We start from the raw sequence: 15,319 nt of genomic DNA, 5'->3' as shown, positions 1-15,319 counted from the left end.
TTTCATCTCTTGTATTCTGTTGGTTATGCTTGCATCTGTGGTTCCTGATTGTTTACTCAGCTTTTCCACTTCCAGCCTTCCCTCAGTTTGTGTTTTCTTTATTGTCTCTAATTCAGTTTTCAGGTCCTGAACTGTTTCCTTCAGCTGTGTAATTTTATTTTCTTGGCTTTTTTGGCTTTCCTTTATTTCTTGCATCTTTTGGTTTGTCTTTTCTTCCATTTCTCTGAAGGATTTTCTGATTTCCTCTCTTAGGTTCTCTATCATCTGCATGAAGTTGTTTTTAAGGTTGCTCTCTTCTGCTTCTTCTGTGTTTCTATGTTCATGTCTTGCTGGTGTAGAGTCCCTAGATTCTGGTGGTGTCATATTGGTTGTCCTGTTTTGGGATGTGTTCTTATAGTGTCATCTTCCTATCTCTTGTTCCAGTGGGTACAGTTGGTGTCACTTCCTTTCCTGGTGTGTATGGGTCCAGTGTTCTCTTCAGGTGTGTGCAATTGACATTGATAGTCTGATGGGTTTCAAGTTGGTTGCAGGCAGTTCTGAGGCACTTGCTCTCCAGGTGGGTGAGAGCAGCACTGGCACAGAGATGTCTGCATACTCTGGGTTGCTTGGTCCTCAGTGGTCGAGTCATCCTGTCAAAGATCCCAGGGCAGGGTTTGCCAGGGTTGGCAGATAGAAGTTGTGCCCAAGTCAGGGGCCAAATCAGCTCACCTCTGCACTCTCTGCACTCTGTGGGGGCCAGAATATCCCAGCAGAGTCAGGATCCCAGGGTCCTCAGGGACTGATTCATTCTGCCTGCAGATCCGAGGGGGCGTTGCCCTGTTTTTTATTTAAATTTAAAACAATCTTATTTTACATTCAAATCCCAGATCACTTTCCCTGCTATCCTCCCATTCCCCACACCAACCCCACAACCCACCCTGCATTTACTCCTCTGAGAGAATGAGGGTACCCAAGGGGGAATCATCAAACTCTGTCACATCACTTAGGACAGGATCAAGTCCCTCCCCCCTGTATCTAGTCTGAGAGATGTCCCTCCATAGGTAATAGGCCCCCAAATGTCCCTTTATGCGATAGGGATAAATATTGGTTCACTGCCAGATTTCCCAGCTGTCAGTCTGGAGTTCTTGAGCTCCCATTTTATTAGGTCAGTTGTGTCTGTGGGTTTTTCCAGGATGGTCTTGACTCTTTTGCTCATCACTCCACACTCTATAGCAAATTGTCAGATTGGCTAAAATCAATAACACTAATGACTGTTTATGCAGGAGAGGATGTGGATAAAGGGGAACACTCCTCCATTGCTGTAGGGAGTGCAAACTTGTACTGTTACTTTGGAAATCGGTGTTTAGTTTACTCAGGAAAATGGGAATCAGTCTACCTCAAGATCCAGAAATTCCACCCTTAGGCATATGCCCAAAGGAGGCACATTTATACAACAATGCCATCTGTTAACTATGTTCATAGCAGCATTATTTGTAATAGCCAGAACCTGGAAGCAACCTAGATGCCCCTCAACAAAACAATGAACAAATAAAATGTGGTATATTTGCACAATGGATTACTACTCAGTAGTAAAAACAATGAAATCTTGAAATTAGCAGGTAAGTGGATAAAACTAGAAGAAACCATCCTGAGTGAGGTAACCCACACACAGAAAGGAAAACATGGTATGTACTCAATCGTAAGTAGCTATTAGATATCGAGCAAAGGATAACCAGCCTACAATCCACAACTGCAGAGAAACTAGGAAACAAGGAGGACCCTAAGAGAGACATTCATGATCCCCCAGAGAAGGAGAGAGGGACAAGATCTTTTGAGTAAATTGAGAGTATGGAGGTAGGAGAAAGAGGAGGGTAAAGGGAAGGCTAGAGGAGAACATGATGAATCAGGAAGATCAAGTTGAGGGAAGAACATAAAAGGAGACAAGGAATGAGTTCCCTTCATAAAGGGAGCCATTATGTGCTTAATGAGAAACCTGGCACCAGGGAAATTCCCAGGAATCCACAAGAATGACCCCAAATAAGAACTTAAGCAATAGTGAAGAGGCTACCTTAAATTCCATTCTCCTATAATGAGATTGACAACTACCTTAAATGCCATCCTAGTACCTTCATTCAGTAGCTGATAGAAACAAAAGAAGCTACCACAGCTAAGCACTGAGCCAAGATCTTGCAATCATGATTCCTGTGTTAGATAGAAAAGGCTGGATGGATTTTACTGGGAAGAATGTCTTTTCACCCAACTGAAATAATATTGTTGAACATATGCATATGCAAGTCTGCTATAGAGACATATTTTGATATTTGTGTGATGATCCTCTTCCTGCAGAGCTGGGAATGGACATTCTCAAATGTGAAACTTGCACAAAATTAAATTAAATTTTAAATTTTAAAAGGTGTAGAAATGTTTCTCCCTCAGAAGTTTACAAAAATCTGTCCTTTTATGGTCATGGTAGCCTGCATAGAATCTACACAAATGTGTCACATTGCCTTTAAATCCTTACCAGCAATCAATAGCTCCGAAAATTCTGCTTTAGTGTGGCAATCTGAGTTGTGGCTCTTGCAGTAATCTAGTGTACACTTTCCCTCAGTTTTCCATTTAGGCTAATGGAAGTCACTACATTTTAGTTTTTCCATAATGCTAGATATTCCACTTAAGGATGAACATAGAACAGGTACTTATTCTCACCACTTTGGCAAATATGATTTTCTAAATTAATCAATACTCTGTGCAAAGGAACTTCTCTGTTTCAGGCTGAGCATGTCTTTTGTTTATGAGAATAAGAGTAAACATTCAGAAAGGAATTTTGTCTATCTGTTCATTAAAGAAACAACTTTAGTGTGTTTTCCTCCTAGGCTAATCACCTAGTCACTGGCCTCTGTAGTAACAGACATATCTTTCCTTTTGAGGAGGAGGGCTTGAATACTAACTAAAGTCGATGTTTATCAACAATGTGGCTGTGTCACTATTCCATTAGTGGGCATATGGTCCTGGAAGTTCAGTATTGTAGTGTGTGCAGTCTATATTTGGATAATAAAGCTTATGAGTTTTGTTCCCTAACAGTTATACAGTACTTTCCTGCATTGTGCTCAGTGCCATCTGGATTTTTCTGTCTGTAACAAAGGTGTTCAATGTCTTTAGCAATAATTCCTTAGTGTTACATTTTGGTTGAAAATTAAATGCAATATCAGAATCCAGGCTTCTTTAGGGGCCTCTGGAAACTCACTGTGTAACAACTTAGAGGGTGGTCTTCCAAATGTGTTACTGACATTTTTATTTAAAAGCTTGTGACTTCTGGAGGCAATGATGTCAAACCATGACAAACACTTCTGTTTCAATGTCATTGCATTTGTGGCATTACTTTTATATACATTTTTTTAGGTTTTATTGTGGAAATTAGTCAAATGATATATTACTTTTTCATGCATCCTTTTTTGTCAATATTCACTCATTATTTTTTATTATATCTGGCTATGTTAGCCCCCATTTGGATAACTTCTTTTTTTAAATACTGTTGTCCTCTTTACCAAATTTATTTATTTATTTAACACCCCAATCTCACTTTTCCCTCTCTTCTTACTTCCCAAACTTCCCATACCCACCTCTGTTTCCCACTTTCATTCCACTACACCTCCATTTCCGTTTAGGAGAGGACAGGTCTCCCATGGTTGTAAACAAAACATGGCATATCAAGCTGCACTAAAACCAAGCACATCCCTATGTATTAGGGCTGAAAAAGGTGACCCCAAATGGGGAATAGGGTATCAACAGCCATTAAGAGAATTGGAGATAGCACCTGTTCCCAATGTTAAAAGTCCCACGAGGGGACAAAGCTACACAACTGTAACATATATGCACAGTGCAATGCCTATTTCAGTCCAATGCAGGTTCCCTGGTTGTTGGTTCAGTTACTGTGAGACCCTATGAGCCAGGTTAGTTGATTATGTGAGTTTTCTTGTGGTTTCATTGATCCTCGTGGTTCCTATAATCATCTCTGCAGTTTTGCAAGGTTTCTGAACTCTGCCTAATGTTTGGCTATATGTAACATGGAAAAGCAGAAGACCCAGAGACTGAAATTGGGGTTCAAGCATCAAGCTGAAGACCAGAGGAGCAAAGAAGCTTGTCACTTTCTCTTACTTTACCTCAGAATGAAAGACAATCCTGGCTCCACCAGAACTCAGACTGTAATTTCTCCTCAGCATGGCTGGAGAATCTTGAGTCTTCAATGTCTTCCTATTTTCAATGTGGCTAGAGAACAAATCTCTGATACTGACTACTGAAGACTCTGCCTTGTAGGGGAAGCTGTAGCCACACCTTCTTAGGGGCTGGCTACAGGGGTACCTGAGCAGGCTTGTGAGGGCGTGGTCAGAGTGAGTAGGGGGGACTGCGTTTTCGGTTTCGGTTTCTCTCTTTGCTTCTTGCTGTACAGACTACCACAGGCTGGCTGGTTTGCTCTGTAAGTAAGGCTTTTCCCTATTAAATACCCTTATATTTCTACCTGACTCCATATTGGTAATTTCCTACTATATCGCCTCTATCCTTTATGCCCCTCTAGTGCTAGGATTAAAGGATTGTGATCTCAGGTTCTGACATCATCTTCTTGTGAGCTATTTCTCTTTAGGACTATATCAATCTTGTGTACATCTGGATGACCTTGGATGCACAGAGATCCTTATACCTCTTAATATTGAGTCCTTGGATTAAAGGTGTATATGACCACCTCATAACTTCTGACTGCTGGGACTAAAGGTGGGTATCACCACTGCCTGATCTCTATAGCTTGTGAATAACTTTGTTTTCCGAATCCTCAGACAGGGTTTAATACATTATAAATACTATGTTACCACAGCTGTGGGCTTGCATCTGTTTTTATCAGTTGCTGGATGAAGCCTCTTGATGACAATAGGGCCAGGCACCAATGTTGTCACAACACGGCAAGTTTAGGCTACATATCTACTATTGCTATGAGTCTTATATGGATCATGTTGGGAGATTTCCTTGGGAAAGGTTTTTACCTGACCCCAAAATGCCTCCCTTTCCAGTAGTCTCTTTGAGTACTCTCCTCCTCAACACCCTCCTCAACACCCTCCTCAACACCCTCCTCAACAACCTCCTCAACCTAATTGTTTGTGTTCCCATCCCTCCTGCCCTGTGTTCAGTCCATTCAAGAAATCTCTTCTTTTCCCCTGTCCAGGGACATCCAGTGTCCTCACATGATAACTTTTCTCACCCTCTCTCTCTCTCTCTCTCTCTCTCTCTCTCTCTCTCTCTCTCCCTCTCTCTCTGTATATCTCCTTATGAGTGAATACATAATATGTTTGTATTTCTCTGTCTGCATTACATCACTTAGAATGATTTCCCTAGTTCCATCAATTTTATCTTCAAATTGCCTGATATCTTTGTTTATAACAGCTGAGTAATATTCCATTTTGTAAATGTAGCACATTTTCTTTATTCATACCTCATCTGAGGGACACCTATGTTGTTTCCAGGTCCTAGCTATTATAAATAAAGTTGCTACAAATATAGTTGAGCAAATATCCAGTGGTATCATAGATCACCTTTTGGTATATGCCTGAGAGTGGTATACCTGTGTCTTGAGGAAGATAGATTCCCAATTTTCTGAGAAACTGCAATTTCTATTTCCAAAGTGGCTGTGTAAGTTTGCACCCCTACCAGCAATACTGGAGAATTCCTCTTGTTCCCCACCCTCTTCCATGAACTGTCACATGTGTTTTTGATCTTAGCCATTCTGGCAGGTGTAAGAGGGAATCACAGAGTTGTTTTGATTTTAACTTCTTTGTTGGTTAAAAATGTTTAATATCTTAAGTGTTTCTTTGCCATTTGATATTCTTCTGTTGAAAATTCCCTATTGATATCTGTATTCCGCCTATTGATTGGATTATTGTGTTTGCTGGTATCCAGTTTCTTGAGTAACAAAAACCACATGGTTTTGGCAGAAAAACAGACAGGTGGACCAATGAATTTAATCAAAGACCCAGACATACATCCACACACCAGATTTTTTAGAAAGAAGCCAAATTTTCAGAATGGAAAAAAGAGAGCATCTTCACCACATTGTGATGGTATACCTGGATGTGGGCATGTAGAAGAATGGAAGTAGGCCCTCTGCCTGCTGCCTGAGCCTGAGGTGAGCCTGGGCACTGCTCTGCTCCCATCCCCCTCCATCACCCATTGCACAATTCTTACTGAACCTTCCTCTGGACAAGAATGGACCTTCCCAGACTGCAAGGCCCAGCCTGAGTCCGGACTCAAGTCACCCTTGTCCCCCCCTCTTCCCTCTGCCCTCTGCCTGCCACCTGAGTGAGTCTGGGCACTGCTCTGCCCACAACCTCCCGCATTACCCCTTAATCGCTTCTTCCTGAGCCTCCCCCTGGACAAGAGCTTACCTGCTCAGATGAAAAGTCCTACCCTGAGTCCAAACATACCTCAGGTTTGTCACCCCTCAGTCCTCTGCCCTCTGCTTACTGCCTGAACCTGAACCTGCTACCCGAGTCTGAGCCCTCCATCTGCCACCTGAGAGAGGGAGAGACCCCATCTACACCCACTGGAAGAAGGGATGGGAAGACAGCAGAATGAGAACACACTCAACAACACAAAGAACAATATGACACCACCAGAATCTAGGAACTCCACACCAGCAAGAACTGAAAAACCCAGTGCACAGGATGAAGAAGAGATGGACCTTAAAATTTCTATTATGAAGATGATAGAGTGTTGTGGGTTAAAGCTGATACAAGCCGGGCCACACAAAATATCCAGGAAATATGGGACATGGTGAAAAGGCCAACCTAAGAATAATAGGCATAGAAGAAGGTAAAGACATTCACCTCAAAGGTACAGAAAATATATTTAACAAAATCATAGAAGAAAACTTCCCCAACCTAAAGAAGGAAATGCCTATGAAAGTACAAGAAGCTTAGAGAATACCAAATAGATTGGACCACAAAAAGAAATTCCCTCTCCACATAATAATCAAAACACCAAACTTACAGAATAAAGAAAAATATTAAGAGCACCAAAAGAAAAAAAAACGAAGTAACATATAAAGGCAGTCCTATTTGAATTATACCCGACTTCTCAATGGAAACTTTGAAAGTCAGAAGATCCTGGAAAGATGTGCTTAAAAACACTAAGGGAACATGGAAAGCAGCCCAGACTACTGTATCCAGCAAATCTTTCAATCACTATAGATGGAGAAGACATGACTTTCCATGACAAAGCCAGACTTAAGAAAATACACATGCACAAATCCAGCCCTACAGAAATTACTAGAAGGAAAACTCCAATCCAATGAAGATAACTATGCTCCAAAAAATATGCAATAGATAATCCCACTTTACCAAACACCAAAAAAGTTGGGAAATTCCCTCACAATAACACCAGCACAACAAATAAAAAACAAACAAGAATCAACAATCAATGGTCACTAATATCCCTCAATTTCAATGATCTTAACTTGCCTATAAAAATATACAGGCTAACAGAATGGATAAGAAGATAGAATCTTTCCTTCTACTGCATACAGTAAATACATCTGAACTTGAAAGACAGATAGTACCTAAGAGTAAAGGGTTGCGAAATGATTTTCCAATCAAATGGACACAAGAAAGAAGCTAGCTTAGTAATCCTAATATCTAACAAATTATATTTCAAACTAAAATTAATCAAAAGAGATGAAGAATGGAATTTCATACTTATCACAGGAAAAGGCAGCAAGATGAAGTCTAATCTTGCCTATGACCCAAATAGAAAGGCACCCACATTTGTAAAAGAAACTTTACTGAAGCTCAAATCATACATAATACCTCACACACTTATAGTAGGAGACTTCAACACCCCTCGCTCACCACTAGATAGGACTACCAGACAGAAACTTAACAAAGAACTAAAAGAACTAACAGAAGTTATGACCCAAATGAGTTTAACAAATATCTATAGAATATTCCATCCAAACACAAAAGAATATACCTTCTTCTCAGTGCCACATGGAACATTCTCTAAAAGTGACCACATACTCAGCAATGAAGCAAACCTACACAGATACAAAAAATTGAAATAACCCCCTGTATCTTATCAGACCACCATGGTTTAAAGTTAGAATTAAACAAAAAACACAAATTGCAGGAAAGCTACAAACTCATGGAAATTGATTAATGCACAATTGCACCATTCCTGGGTAAAGGAAGAAATTAAAAAAAAAAGATATTAAAGACTTCCTAGAATTTAACTAGAATGAAGGCATCTATGGGACATTTTGAAAGCAGTGCTAAGAGGAATGTTCATAGCCCACATGAAGAAACTAGAGAATAGTCACACTAGAGAATGAACAGCACAACTGAAAGCTCCAGAACAAAAGGAATCAAAATCTCTGTGGAGGAGTAGACACCAGGAAATAATCAAACTGAGGGCTAAAATCAATAAAGTAGAAAATAAGAAAACACTACAAAGACTCAATGAAACAAAGAGTTGGTTCTTTGAGAAAGTCAACAAGATGGACAAACTATTATCCAAGCTAACCAAAAAGGCAGAAAGAGAGCATGCTAATTAACAAAATCAGAAATGAAAAGGGGGACATAAGAATGGACACTGAGGAAATTCAGAGAATCATCAGGTCATATTTTGAAAACTTGTACTCCACAAAATTTGAAAATCTAAAGGAAATGGACAATTTTCTGGATAGATATCACTTACCAAAATTAAATAAAGAACAGATTAGCAATTTAAACAGACCTATAACCCCTAGTGTAATAGAAGCAGTCATCCAAAATCTACCACCAAAAAAAGCCCAGAGCCAAATGGTGTCAGTGCAGAATTTTATCAGAAATTCAAAGAAGAGCTAATACTCCTCAAACTGTTTCACACAATAGCAGCAGAAGTGACATTGCCAAGCTCTTTCTATGAAGCTACAACTACCTTGGTACCCAAGCCACACAAAGACACAACAACAAAAAAAAGAAATACAGACCAATATGCATCATGAACATAGATGCAAAAATATTAACAAAATACTCGAAAATTGAATCCAAAAACACATCAGAGAAATCATCCACCATGATCAAGTTGACTTTATCCCAGGAATGCAGGTATGGTTCAACATAAGTAAATCCATCAGTGTGATCTACCTATAACCAAACTGAAAAAGAAAACCACATGATGATCTCACTAGATGCTGAAAATGCCTTTGACAAAATGCAACACCCCTTCACGATAAAGGTCTTGTAGAGATCAGGAATAACAGGAAAGTACATAAACATGGTAAAACAAAATACTGCAAATCAACAGCCAACATCAAACTAATTTGAGAGAAACTCAAGGTGATTAATCTAAAATAGGAAAAAGAAAAGGCTGTCTACTCTCTCCATATCTCTTCAATATTGTCCTTGAAGTTCTAACTAGAGCAATAAGACAATAAGGAGATCAAGGGGATACAAATTGGAAAGGAAGAAGTAAAACTTTCACTATTTGCAGATGATATAATAGTTTACATGACTGACCCAAAAACTCTACCAGGGAACTACTACAGCTGATAAACACCTTCATCAAAGTGGCAAGATATGAGTTAACTAAAAAAAATCTACTATATAGATTGGATAAATGTGCTGAGAAAGAAGTCAGAGAAACATCACCCTCACCCTTTACAATAACAACATAAAGTATCTTGGGGTAACACTAACCAAAAATGAGAAAGACCTGTATAGTAATAACTTTGAGTCTTTAAAGAAAGAAATTAAAGAAGACACCAGAAAATGGAAAGATCTCCCATGCTCTTGGATAGGTAGGATCAACATAGTAAAATGGCAATCTTGCCAAAAGCAATGTACAGATTCAATGCAATTCCCATCAAACCCCAACACAATTCTTCATAGACCTTGAAAGAATAGTATTCAACTTTATATGGAAAACCAAAAAACCCAGCATAGCCACAAAATACTCTGTACAATAAAGGAACTTGCAGACGCATCACCATCCCTGACTTCAAGCTCTATTATAGAGCCATGGTCCTGAAAACAGCTTGGTATTGGCACAAAAATAGACATGTTGACCAGTGGAACTCAATTGAAAACCCTGAATTAAACCACACACTTATGAACACCTGAGTTTTGGCAAAGAAGCTAAAGTTATACAATGGAAAAAAGAAAGCATTATCAACAAATCATGCTGGGATAACTGAATGATGGCAGAGAAGAATGTAAATAGATCCATATATGTCACCCTGCACAAAACTCAAATCCAAGTGGATCAAAGACCTCAACATAAATCTAGTTACACTGAAGCTGATAGAATAGAAAGTGTGAAGTAGCTGAACACTCTAGCACTGGAGACTTCTTCTTGAATATAACACCAATAGCATTGACACTAATATCAACAATTAATAAATGGGACCTCCTGAAACTGAGAAGCTTCTGTAAGGAAAAGTTCAGTTAGCAAGGCAAAAGGAGCGCCCACAGAATGGGAAAAGATATTCACCAACCTCACAACTGACAGAGGGCTGATCACCAAAATACACTATGAACTCAAGAAGCTAGCCACCAAAACACCAAAACAATGCTATTAAAATTTGGAGTGCAGAACTAAATAGAGAATTCTCAACAGGGTAAATCCAAAATGGCTGAAAGTCACTTGGTAAAGTGCTCAAAATCCTTAGCCATCAGGGAAATGCAACTTAAAACCACTCTGAGATACCATCTTACTCTTGTCAGAATGGTTAAAATAAAAAAAAAAATCAATGGCAATCTATGTAGGAGAGGATGTGGAAAAAGAGAAACTCTCCTCTATTGCTCATGGGAGTGTAAACTTGTACAACCACTTTGGAAATCAGTATGGCAGTTTCTCAGGAAAATGGTAATCAGTCTACCTCAAGCACCAGAAATTCCTCTCTTGGACATATACCCCCAAAATGCACATTCATACAATAAGGACATCTGTTCAACTATGTTCATAACAGCATTATTTGAATAGCTAGAACTGGAAGCAAACTAGATCCTGCTCAACTTAAGAATGGAATGAGAAAATGTATTACCTTTACACGATGTAGTACTACTCAGCAGAAATAAACAATGTAATCTTGAAATTCACAGGCAAGTGGGAGAAACCATCTTCTGTGAGGTAACCCAATCACAAAAAGATAAACATAGTATGTACTCACTCATTTTTTATTTTTAGACATACAGCAAAGGATCAATAGTCTTCAATCCACACTGCCAGAGGAGCCAGGAATCAAGGAGGACCCCAAGAGAAGATTGCGTGTTCCCTCGAATAAGGAGATAGGGACAAGAACCACTGACCAAAGTGGATCCCAGGGGCAGGGTGAGGAAAGAGAGCCTTCTTCTTGTTGGTGTTCGAAGTAGAAACAGACACCCACAGCTAAGCACTGAACCATACTGCTGGAATTCAGTTGTGGAGAGGGAGAAGGGATGAGCAGAGGAGCCAAGTCGGGGACAAAGAGACCTGCAGAAACAATGGACCTGACCTACTGATAGAATGGAGATCCTAGTCATAAAGCTGCGGAAACACTATTAGACCAAACCAAACTGTTTGATTGTGGGTACCAGCTAGGAGCCCAAGACTGTCTATGGCTCCTCTGACAGCAGAGCCTGTCATTATCCCTAGAGCACAAGACTTTGGGAGCCCATTCCTTATGGAGGGATACTATTGCAGCCCAGATCAGTTAGGAGGGCCTAGACCTTCCCCCAAACAATATGACAGACTTTGAAGGTCCTTGGTAGAGGGCCTCACTATCCCTGGAGAGGAGTTGGGGGTTAGGTTGGATTGGGTTGGACGGAGAACATGGGATGAGGGGAGGGTGAGGGAATGGGGGGCTGGATATGTAAATATGGATAATTAAAAATAATAAAAAATTTAAAAAAGAAGAACAACAAAAAAGATATCAAAATAAACTTGAATCCAGAAGTAAATGATTCAGTTATTATTCCTTAAAGATGACTCTAATTTTCAATATTGTTCTTTTATTCAGAAAGCTGGTAGCACAAACATAAGAAAATTCTTTCATATATTTTCATATGCAGACCAGGGCAGAGTAATGCATCTAAAGTAATTTTAAAGTGAAAAGAAGAAAGTAATAATTACAGTGGTTGGTAGATTGGAGACTGTGTGAATAAACACTTAAAGGAAAACTTTCCCTAAATGAAGAGAAATGAGGGATTCCACTGCAAGCAGACTTGCCCTTGTGGAGCTAGATCTGTTTTGACTCAGTTCATTTTCCCCATCACTGAGAAGGGGCAGCTGGGCCATCAATCATAGTCAGATCATTTTTTTCCATGTTAAATAGACAACTTGTCAGGTAGGTAACTAAATATATGTTATGCTCCAACAATGTCACTTAGGAACAGAATCAACACTCTGAGCATGACTTTCGCAACACAACATTTCATTACTAAGACGACAGCAGTTCCAATAAAGCTCTGAGGGCAATTTCCCAACAGCCAGTTCAGGGAAGTCAAAGTCAGTTGAACTTTAGCAGAATGGAAAATGTTACTTCTGCAAAAAGTCAACCTGCTTGAGCAGGTTTTCCTACTAACTCATTTATTCGCAAAGAACTCTTAGGAGAGAGTATTTTTCATTGTTTTAGAAGATAGAATTGTCTGTATTTTAAACTTCTGATACTAAACAAGAAAATGATTTTGTAAAACAAATAGATTTTCAAATTCCTACTGAATAGTAATTGTATCATACCAGCATTGTGTGGGCAGTTAAAAGTTCCTATTAAAGTAGCTTTGCCTAGAAATGTCTTAAGAAATGATAACAGGACTTAATCATTGCTTTCAGAAGACGAATGTTGTCTGCATGGTAATTCCGAAGAAAATACTTCAAACATTCTTCAAATAATCTTTTGAAAGATAGTCTGAGACCACAAAGCAATTACCTCTACAGGTCAGGAAGCCTTAGTTTAGATAGGAAAACGACACTGTCATTTCAAAGAAATTGCTAATCAAAATATAGCTATTGGTATCAAAGGAGGTTAAAATTTCTGATTGGAATATATAAAACAGGAGAAAACGCCATCAGTTTTTTAAAAGTGATGTATTATAAGTTATAGCACTTTATTTAAAGAAATAATAATGAGCTGAGTCATTTAATAGCCAGGGGTCCCATTGGCTTGTAGAGCAAATAGAGTAGGACATTATTGTTCACATTTGCCATCTAAGCTTAAAATTGGATTCTATTATTGTTAGAGCAATCTCTAGCTCATTCGACCTCCCTTTTAACTGTAACTTCAGACATAATAAAAAATTAAAATCATTATAAACAATAATTAGTTAATTTAAAAAAGTAAGTTAAAATGAGCTTCTAACCAGAATCATATGTATTTTTTTAGATTTTATCTGTTGGTTTTGTGTTTGTGCAGATATATGTGCTTGCTTGTCTGTGTTCAAACATATAAAAGTATTAGAGTTACAGGCCTGTGTTACTACATCCAGCTAATAAAGAGACTTTAAAACAAATGTCTGGAATGTCAGGTTTATTTGTTTGTTTATGAGAGAAGGAAACCCAAGTGGACTGCTCATTGTTTAGAGCCCAGGATAACCTGAAACTTACAGTAATCTTCTGTCGAGGGGCACTGAGATTTTAAGAGTTAACAATCTTGTCTCTTTGGTCTCCAAAATATGGTTTTAAAATCATTATCCATGCATGTTGCATAAAAGTTGGTGTCTTTGCCATATGATATTGCTCTAAGTCTTTGAGGAATAGAGATGCAAGTAGGATCAGTGTTTGGTGTGGACCCAAAGCTTTTTCTGCTGTGTTTTCCTTCTGTGTTTTCACATGGAGGAGGGTAGACCCTGATTGCCTTGGTGGTCCTGAAAATCTTATGGAAATAAGGGGTGGCAAAATTATGATCATCATATATTAAATTATAAAAATGTATTTTCAATAAAAGCGAAACATTAACAAACCAAAGACATAAAATTAGTTCTTAAAAGAATAAAATAACTATTTTTTGGATAGACTTACAAAGGCACCCTTAAGTATGCCTCAGGGAATACTAGGGAATAGGGGTCAGAAAGATTTTAGGAGCCAATTTGTTGTGACATTGTGTCTCCCTATGACATCAACATAAAAATTTACCCTCTAAAATCTCACGAGCACAACTTCCCAAATCAGAGCTGGAGAAAGACATGCCAAACTGGACAGAGAAAAAGCCTACAGGTACTCAATCCTAACAAAGAAATACAAGCAACAGAGCAAACCCTGGAATGAGAGATGTGGCCATCCACATGGAAGAGCACACCAAATTGTTGATCAGTGCCAGGTGGTCAGTCCTGAAAACATACATAAGAGCAATATTATATGGTTTGTATAGTTTATATTTAGGAATATGCATGTATACACACAAAGCTTTATGCATATAAGGAGGGTTATATGAAAGGCTTTAGTAGAGGAAACATATTATAATTATACTATAATACCTAATTAAAAACAAAACAAAACTAGGCCTTAAAAACAAACAGACAGACCAGACCAGCTGAGCGATCCCCTGCTTTTACCCAACTTCTGTCCTAAGCCCCATCCACCCAGATCTCTCCAGGCTTGTCCCAGCTTGAAACAGACACGCCCAGGCAGGGAGGAGCTCCCTGAATCTGGGTAAAGGACACTCTTCCTTCCCCTTCTGCCGACTCATCACAGACCAGACCAGACCAGACCAGACCAGGATCCCTATGGAGGCCTAACTCCTGCAGAGTGAGCAGACTACGAGGAAAGGCAAGACCATCCAGAGCTTCAGACATTGAATTCCTGGCCCACACACACTACAGAGTAACAAGAGGAGATAGAGAGATCCTTCCTGCACTCACTGGAAAAAGATATGGGAAGAAGACAGAATAAGAACTCGCTCAAAAACAGAAAGACCAATATGACACCACCAGAATCTAGGGACTCCACTCCAGCAAGACCTGAAAAGCCCAACATAGTGCATGAAGATGAGATGGACCTCAAAAATTATCTCAGCAAGATGATAGAGTCCTTCAAAGAGGAAACAAGAAAATCCCTTAAAGAAATAGAAGAAAAAGCAAGCAAAAAATTACAGGAAATAGAGGAAAAGAGAAACCAAAAAATTCAAGAAATAAACAAATCTCTTAAAGAAGCTAAAGAAACCCAAGATAAAACAACCAAACAAGTGAAGGAAGCTTTTGAAGCAGTTCAAAGCATGAAAGATGAATTAGACACAATAAAGAAAACACAGAATGAGGCGATGCTGGAAATGGAAAGACTGGATAAACGATCAGGATCTAAAGACGTGAGTATAACTAATAGAATCCAAGAGACAGAAGAGAGATTCTCA

This window comes from Cricetulus griseus, chromosome 5 (genome assembly GCF_003668045.3).
Source record: "Cricetulus griseus strain 17A/GY chromosome 5, alternate assembly CriGri-PICRH-1.0, whole genome shotgun sequence".
NCBI lineage: Eukaryota > Metazoa > Chordata > Mammalia > Rodentia > Cricetidae > Cricetulus > Cricetulus griseus.
This window is presented reverse-complemented; position numbering follows the sequence as displayed.